Raw genomic sequence first — 7,586 nt, 5'->3', positions numbered from 1 at the left:
CTAGCCCTAAGAGGATATAGCCTACCTACGCCCGCCCCTTCACTTTTCCCTGGGTGGGCACGGGCGTGGGTGGGAGAGAGGGAGGGGAGAGAGGGAGGGGAGAAGGCGTGGAAGGGTGTGGCTGTGAGTAAGAAGGGAGAAAGGGAGAAATTGTGTGTGCCTGAGTATGTGTGTGTGTGTGTGCTAGGGAGTGAAAGGATATCCCCCTCTGTGTGTATATCAGTGTCGGTGTCTGTGTGAGTGTGTATAAGTGAAAGCATAGGTAGGTCACTGTGTGTGTGTGTGTCTGTGTGTGTGTGTGTGTTAGAGAGAGAGAGAGAGAGAGAGAGAGAGAATCCTATCACACACACACACACACACACACACACACACACACACACACACACACACACACACACACACAAGAGTCTGTGTCATAACGCGGAGAGGACTTGAGTGCATCCTGTCTTTTACTTGAGTGCAGGTTGGGTGCGTTTGCTGGTGCGTTGTTGCCTCTCTCTCTCTCTCTCTCTCTCTCTCACACACACACACACACACACTCACACACACACACACACACACACACACACACACACACACACACACACACACACATTTAAATATTTCATAATTTTTTAAAATTACAATTAATAAATTTACCCTTTCTTCCCATCAACTCCGCTGCTCTCGCTGACTACTTCATCCCCACTCTCTTCGTCGCAGTGTTGCACCTCTCTTCTCTCACTATTTCTATTGTCGCTGGTCTTCAGAAATCTCTACCTGTATCTCTTGCCCATTAAGGTGAACATGCGGTGCTCATTTAGCTATACACAATCCCCACTTTTCTATCCAGCTTTCTAGTGCTGTAGTTAATATGTATACTCAACGTCTTATTTACACAGCTGGTCAGCCCTGGCACTGTTTTCTTCATTTTATTTATCTCTTTGTTTATGAATTCCATTGTTTTTAATGCACTGTATCTAAGCATCTCGAAATAATCGGTTCTTGATCAAACCAAATTTTCATCAGCTGGAAAGGCCAGGTCTATCTTTATTGCAGTCCCGTATGATACATCGTCCTACACAAACTCAAATCACGCACAGACAAACACACAGACACATACATAAGATCATATACATGTTCACACTCAACATATCATAGTCACACACTTCCATAATTATAATCTCATTAAAGTGCACACACAGCAGATGCACACAGACAAGAACAGGTATCTTTACATCATTACCTGCACATCTCGCACACACCAGCACAACATAACACGTACTATTACATTAATACACACACACACACACACACACACACACACTAATCCTCCATGGAGTAAGCCTGGCGTCAGCTTATCTCACAGGAGCTTACCCCGCCCAACTTACTCCACCCTACCACACCAGGGGGGTTTCTCTCTCTCTCTCTCTCTCTCTCTCTCTCTCTCTCACACACACACACACACACACACACACACACACACACACACACACACACACACACACACACACACACACTCGCCTCCATGCATCAGTACACTACATATACACGTAAACTTTATACAGTCGCAATTGAAAATTCCCCTTGCAAGTGTACATACAGTACACCACAGTCTTATTGTTTAACAGTGTAATGAACCAAACAGTAGTTAGCATCGTGTCACAAGAGCAATTGTGTTAGGTGTTACAAATACCACATCGTATATATGCTGTTAGTTTTGGTAATATTTGTCTTTACATAAGATAATCACACTTCTCTTGGATGCTGAACCTTGCCGAAATGAACCACTTCGGGACGACGAAGAGTTTAGAATGTTCTTGCTAACATCATACGGTTTCATTTAGCTTCTTGGAGACTTATCACACTGAAGGTGTTAAAACATCCTTTAATTCTTCCACTGTATTGATGTTTTATTTTTTCTTGTCAACATATGATTTTATCCACTCTGGGAGAGACCTCACTAGTGAATAGGGTATGATAAGACCATTGTGCTGGTGGAGGAGAAAGATGAAAAAAAGATGAATGACACTTATTCGCATCCATGAACATACCTGCCCAAAAATAATTTCTGATAAATACTTGCCGAGAGATACTTCCTAAAAAATAATTGCCAAGAAATACTTGCCAATAATTACGTGTCAGAGTGGAGCAGTCTTTAATTTCTTCACTACAAAAACGTATTTCCTTATTTTTAATGATGTCTTCAGACGCTTTTACTCAATTTAAGGAATGAAGCATATAAGGTGAGGTAAAAGAGAGGACAAACTTGGAGTGTGAGAGACAAAAGAGAAAGACTAAGAAGGAGAACAAAAGTAAGTAATTAATCGATATGAGAGGCATGGCTGGAAACAGGAAAAAGTCATAAGAAGTGAAAAACGAAAACAGAACAACGGATGGAAAACAAAATGAACCAAGGAAAAATTAATACATAAAGGATGGTGGAAAATTACAAAGGAGAGAGAGAGAGAGAGAGAGAGAGAGAGAGAGAGAGAGAGAGAGTGCAAAGAAGAGAAGAAAGTGGTACAAGGCGAGGAAGAATTAAACACGAATTAAGTAATGTTTGATAAGAATTCCGAAGGTTACATTATACTTGTTCATTTATTTTCATTTCTCTATTCTTTTTTTTCTGTCACCCTATCCTTCTTCCCAGTCCCTCACATCCCTATCCATCATTTTTTATTTTCTGCTCTTCCCTTCTTCTCCTCTCCCTCCTCCCGACCTCCTTCCTGCCTTCCTACTACAGTATAACGAAATACCAGGCTTCTCTCAATCTTTCCAACTGCATCTCGCTCATCAATCACTCTCCCATTTTCTCTTTCTCCCCTCTCTCTTACTCTTCTGCCCGCCTCCCTCCCCCCCTCTGGGTGTGTGTATGTATATGTGTGTGTGTGTGTGTGTGTGTGTGTGTGTGTGTGTGTGTGTGTGTGTGTGTGTGTGTGTGTGTGTGTGTGTGTGTGTGTGTGTGTGTGTGTGTGTGTGTGTGTGTGTGTGTGTGTGTGTGTGTGTGTGTGTGTGTGTGTACACCTTTTTTCTGTTCACTTTTATTTCTCCTTTTCCTTTGTCTTTTCCTCTTTCTCTTCTCCCATTCACCCTTCTATCTCTACCTCTTCCTTCCCCCGTCCCTCTCTCCCTCCCTTTCCCTCCTCCTCGTTTGCTCCTTCCCCGCCCCTACACGCCCTTGAAACCCCCTTTGATTGACGTCTCGCTTAGTCAATTATTGACTAATGGAGCACGTAAGTACTGGTGCTAATTGACTGATGTACGTGGGAGCTGGAGTGGGCTTGATCTGTGAGTGATTCGTGCCAGTAGGTTGCGATAGGTAGGTAGGTGGGTAGGTTAAAATTATAGGTACGTAGGTAGGTAGGTAGGCTAAAGTTGTAGGTAGGCAGGTGGGAAGGTAGGTTAAAGTTATTGGTTGGTAGGTAGGTTAAAGTTGTAGGCAGGTGGGTGGGAAGGTAGGTTAAAGTTGTAGGTAGGTAAGTAGGTAGGTAGGTAGGTAGGTAGGCAGGCAGGCAGGTAGGCTGGTTAGTCTGTTCGTTGTTAGGATGGCAGTAGGTTACCTGGCAGATAGGTAGGTAGTAGGCTGAGTGGCATTACTGTTGGTTGATTAGTTCGTAGTAGGTTAGCAGTTAGGTTGGCTGGTACTTGGTTGGTTGGCTATCAAGCAGGTTGGTACTTGGTAGGTACGTAGTCAGGTAGATAGGTAGGTAGGTACTTGGCTGGTGAATAGGTAGGTTGGTTGAAAAATGGCTGGATGGTTGGAGGGAAACAGTTTGGAACTTGGTTGACGGGTAGGTAGGTTGATACTTGGCTAGTAGACTGGTTGGTTGGTTGTTGACTACCAGGCTGGTTGGATGGTACTTAGTTGGTAGGTTGGTAGCTTGGTTGGGACTTAGTTGGTAGGCTGATTAGTAATAGGTTGGTTGGCTGACTGGTTGATAAACAGATAGGTCAGTTTTGGGAGGCAGGATCGATGGTCGGAAGGTATGTGGGATAAAGCAAGAAAGATTAGGCCAGGAGGTTAACAGGGTAGTGTGACGAGGTGGAATGAGGTAGACAAGTGGGTGAGAGAGAGTCGAAAAGATGAGGGAGGTAGAAAAGTGTAGGAGGAATGAGGTTTTTAGATAAACCAGATAAGACGTACTGTATGTAGGGCGGTGTGAGAAAGATAATATATAGTGGGAAAAAAGAATCGTGGAGTAAGGACGAGGTATGTAGGTGGGCGGGTTAACAGGTGTGTAGGATGGTGTGAGAAGGATAATGTAAGTAGGTAGGTTTTGAGGATGGTATAGCAAGGATGAGGTATGTGGACAGACAGGATGAGGGGTAGGGAGGACGGTGTGAGAAAGATAAGGTATGTAAATAAGGAGGTTGAGAGGTAGGTAGTACAGTGTGGGAAGGATGAGGTAGGTATGCTGATATTAATAAGGAATAGTATGTATCAGGGGGGTAGATTGACTGGGGTGGGAAGGGATGTGACAGTTGTAGCAGTACTGTATTAGGCAATATCGTCTGAGGGAGAGGGGAGTAGATTTCGTAGATCGTGATTTGCAGGCGCTTTATAGGTAAGATTTTGTAGAAGACTGAGACAGACGGATGACACTGGGAGAACGAAGTTGATAGGCAGATAGCTAGTAGGATGGGTAGGTAAAGAAAATAATACTGGTAAGTAATGGCAGACGGGAAGGATATTGTTAGTAGAGATAAGTTGTTATAATCTTTTGTGAGGAATCAACAGCAGATGGCCAGCAGTTGTCCTTTAAAGAATAAACTAAGGCAAAATCAAAATCTGTTTAAACTGAAATGTCTCAACATACTGCACTTAAAATACTGGAGATCGTAGGAAGCGAGAAGGACACAAAGACAAACACTTATCTCCATACTGAATAGTTGCATGCGTGAAGGACTGTGTCTGATTTGAAGAACTGGACAAAGAAGCAATGTGAATGTGTGGATATGGGGTGTTGTGTGCCCGCCTGGTAGGAAAGAACACAGTTTAAAGTAAGTGCCCTGTGTAACAGCGAGTGTAGACAGAGTGATGCAACTTTGCGACGAAATGCAGTGTCAGTAAGAAAATGGGAGATACGAGAAGCCTGACTCGACCACGAACAGTAATACTGCATATGGAGAAACCCCTAAATAACGAAAAGCTGTTCAGGGCACAGCAAACCCGTCCCCGGCAGTCATTTTAGAGCTGACGTATAAATACAACAGGATATCAAGTCAAAGATGTCACATATCAAATTTAGAGTACATCGGATGAAAATTGACAATTTTATGCCCATTTCAAATTTTAGGCCCTACCCACCTGACACTGACCTCCCTACCGCTAACTGGGTGGTGACCCACCCGAAGTAATGAGGCATGTTAGAGGATGCAGATTTGAAAGATGCACCTTTAGGTTTTGGTTTCATGTCGATATGACGAATTTGAAAGGAGTTATGGAGAAAAAACGATTTTTAGAAACATTTTTTAGGCCTACAGCCTGTGCCTTTGCCTAATTTGGTCCAAAATTTAATCAGATGATCAGAAGGTTATAGTCCATCATCCCTGTAATTCTAGTCAAAATCGCACCAGTAATTTTCGCGTAAAGTTGTTAACAGACAGAAAGACAAACAGACAGACAAACCGAGTGAAAACAATACCGGTCCCCGAGCCTCTCCGGAGCGGGGACGGGTAATAAAAGCTGTACTCAACACACGGACGAACTAGATCCCTGAACATTAGTCAGCAACTGGGCAGGGTTTAAAAAAAAGCACGGAGTAAGTTCAGCATGTCTAACGGTAGAGAAGCTGATTCTGCAGGAGATGCAATGTAATCTATATTAAGAAAAAGAGACACTGAGAAAACTGTAGAAAAATGAAGGACTATGAGTCATGTGTTGCTGAAGCAACCAGAGCGCTCTGTGGAAAAATGAGCCGATTAGAATTTTATAATTAGGATTTCAAAGCAGTAAAAACAACAATGTTCATTCTGGTCCAGTCAGAAGTAAATGACACATCAAAGGCACGATAAACCAGTTTTGTCGCGAGATACCGTATTAACTGTTGTGATGGATGTTGCGAGAAGCGGAGAGAAAAGTGAAGGGTGAAGTAATTAGTGTAAAAGCTGATAAGACTCAGGGTCCTATTCTTGAAACTTACAGTATATGGCGAGGAGAAGGACAAGTCTCCAGTTTTTGACGACACCTTCTGAAGCACCTGACAGAGACTGAACGTCCTTGTTTTTTCAGTATCGACGAGTGCACTATATGATGCGGGGTGCAGGCTCATTAAATCTGTCAATCAAAAGTGTCCCACGAATGACCGAAAACACTGTGGACTTGTCTGCTACTTTCCGAATAGAGTTTTTAAAATTAATGCATTAAGTGTACAGTTCAAGAAATTACCAAAGCCACTGTAAGACAAAACGGTAGCGATGCTTGTATTAGAAAGGAACAGGGCATATAATTAATGAGTAAGGTAGTGAAAGCAAGACATTCCTAAGGTAGATTGCAAAAGCGTAAGTAGGACAGCAGAGGTAGCACGCAACTTGGTGGGTACGGGTGTGTCAAGTTCATTAGCACAGAGTTAGGAGGACTTTAGTAGGTAGGGTATTATATAATAAGTACGGGCTGGAGTGCGATGGTTTATGATACTGACAAAGGGACAAAGAATGGAACTAGGTAAAGTAGAGAGAGAGAGAGAGAGAGAGTGAGAGTTGCAATGAAAGAGGTGATACAGGAGCGGGTGAGAGGGAGGGGAGGCGTGAGCGTGAGAGGGAAAGGGAGGTGAAAAGGAGGGGAGGCGTGAGGGTGAGAGGGAGAGGGGGATGAGAGGGAGGGGAGGGGTGGGGGTGAGAGGGAGGGGAATGTGATGAGAAGAAGGAAAGTGGGTTGAGAGGGAGCGGAGTGAGTTCAAAGAGAGGGGAGTAGGGTTAGAGGGAGGGGGATGGGATGAGAAGGAATGTGGGTGGAGTGGAATGAGAAGAAGAGGAAATGGAGTGAGAGGGAAGGCGAATGGAGTGACAAGGAGGGGGAGTGGGGGGTGTGCGACGATAAGGAGGGACGAGAGGGAGGGGGAGTGGGGAGAGGGAGGGGGAGAGGGGTGTGAAAGAGGTGAATGGGGTGAGATGGAGTGGAGTGGAGTGGAGTGAGAGGGAGGGGAGTGGAGTTGAGTAGGAGGGAGACAAGAGGAGTAAGAGGAAGGGAAGTGGAGTGAGAGTGGAGTGAGAGGGAGGGGGGTGGAGTGAGAGGGAGGGGAATGAGTCTGCAGCAGTCACGACTCACCTTGTTAACTCGGCCCATTAAAAGAAGTAAGTGCTTGCCTGAGTACACACACACACACACACACACACACACACACACACACACACACACACACACACACACACACACACACACACACACACACACACACACACACACATCAACACAGGGACTCATGAATACTTACACACATACATATTAATGGATACATATAGGCACATACAGTACACATACTCACATACATCTAACAGGCATACATAAACTTACTTTGCTGTAAACATAAGCAACATACAAGCAGACACCAAACGCATTTACGAATGCATATACAGATGCAGAAAATACAGATTATTTGAAATGG

The sequence above is a fragment of the Coenobita brevimanus genome, chromosome 51 (assembly GCF_032717465.1).
Source record: "Coenobita brevimanus isolate Jiangsu-jjx chromosome 51, ASM3271746v2, whole genome shotgun sequence".
Taxonomy (NCBI): Eukaryota; Metazoa; Arthropoda; class Malacostraca; order Decapoda; family Coenobitidae; genus Coenobita; species Coenobita brevimanus.
This window is presented reverse-complemented; position numbering follows the sequence as displayed.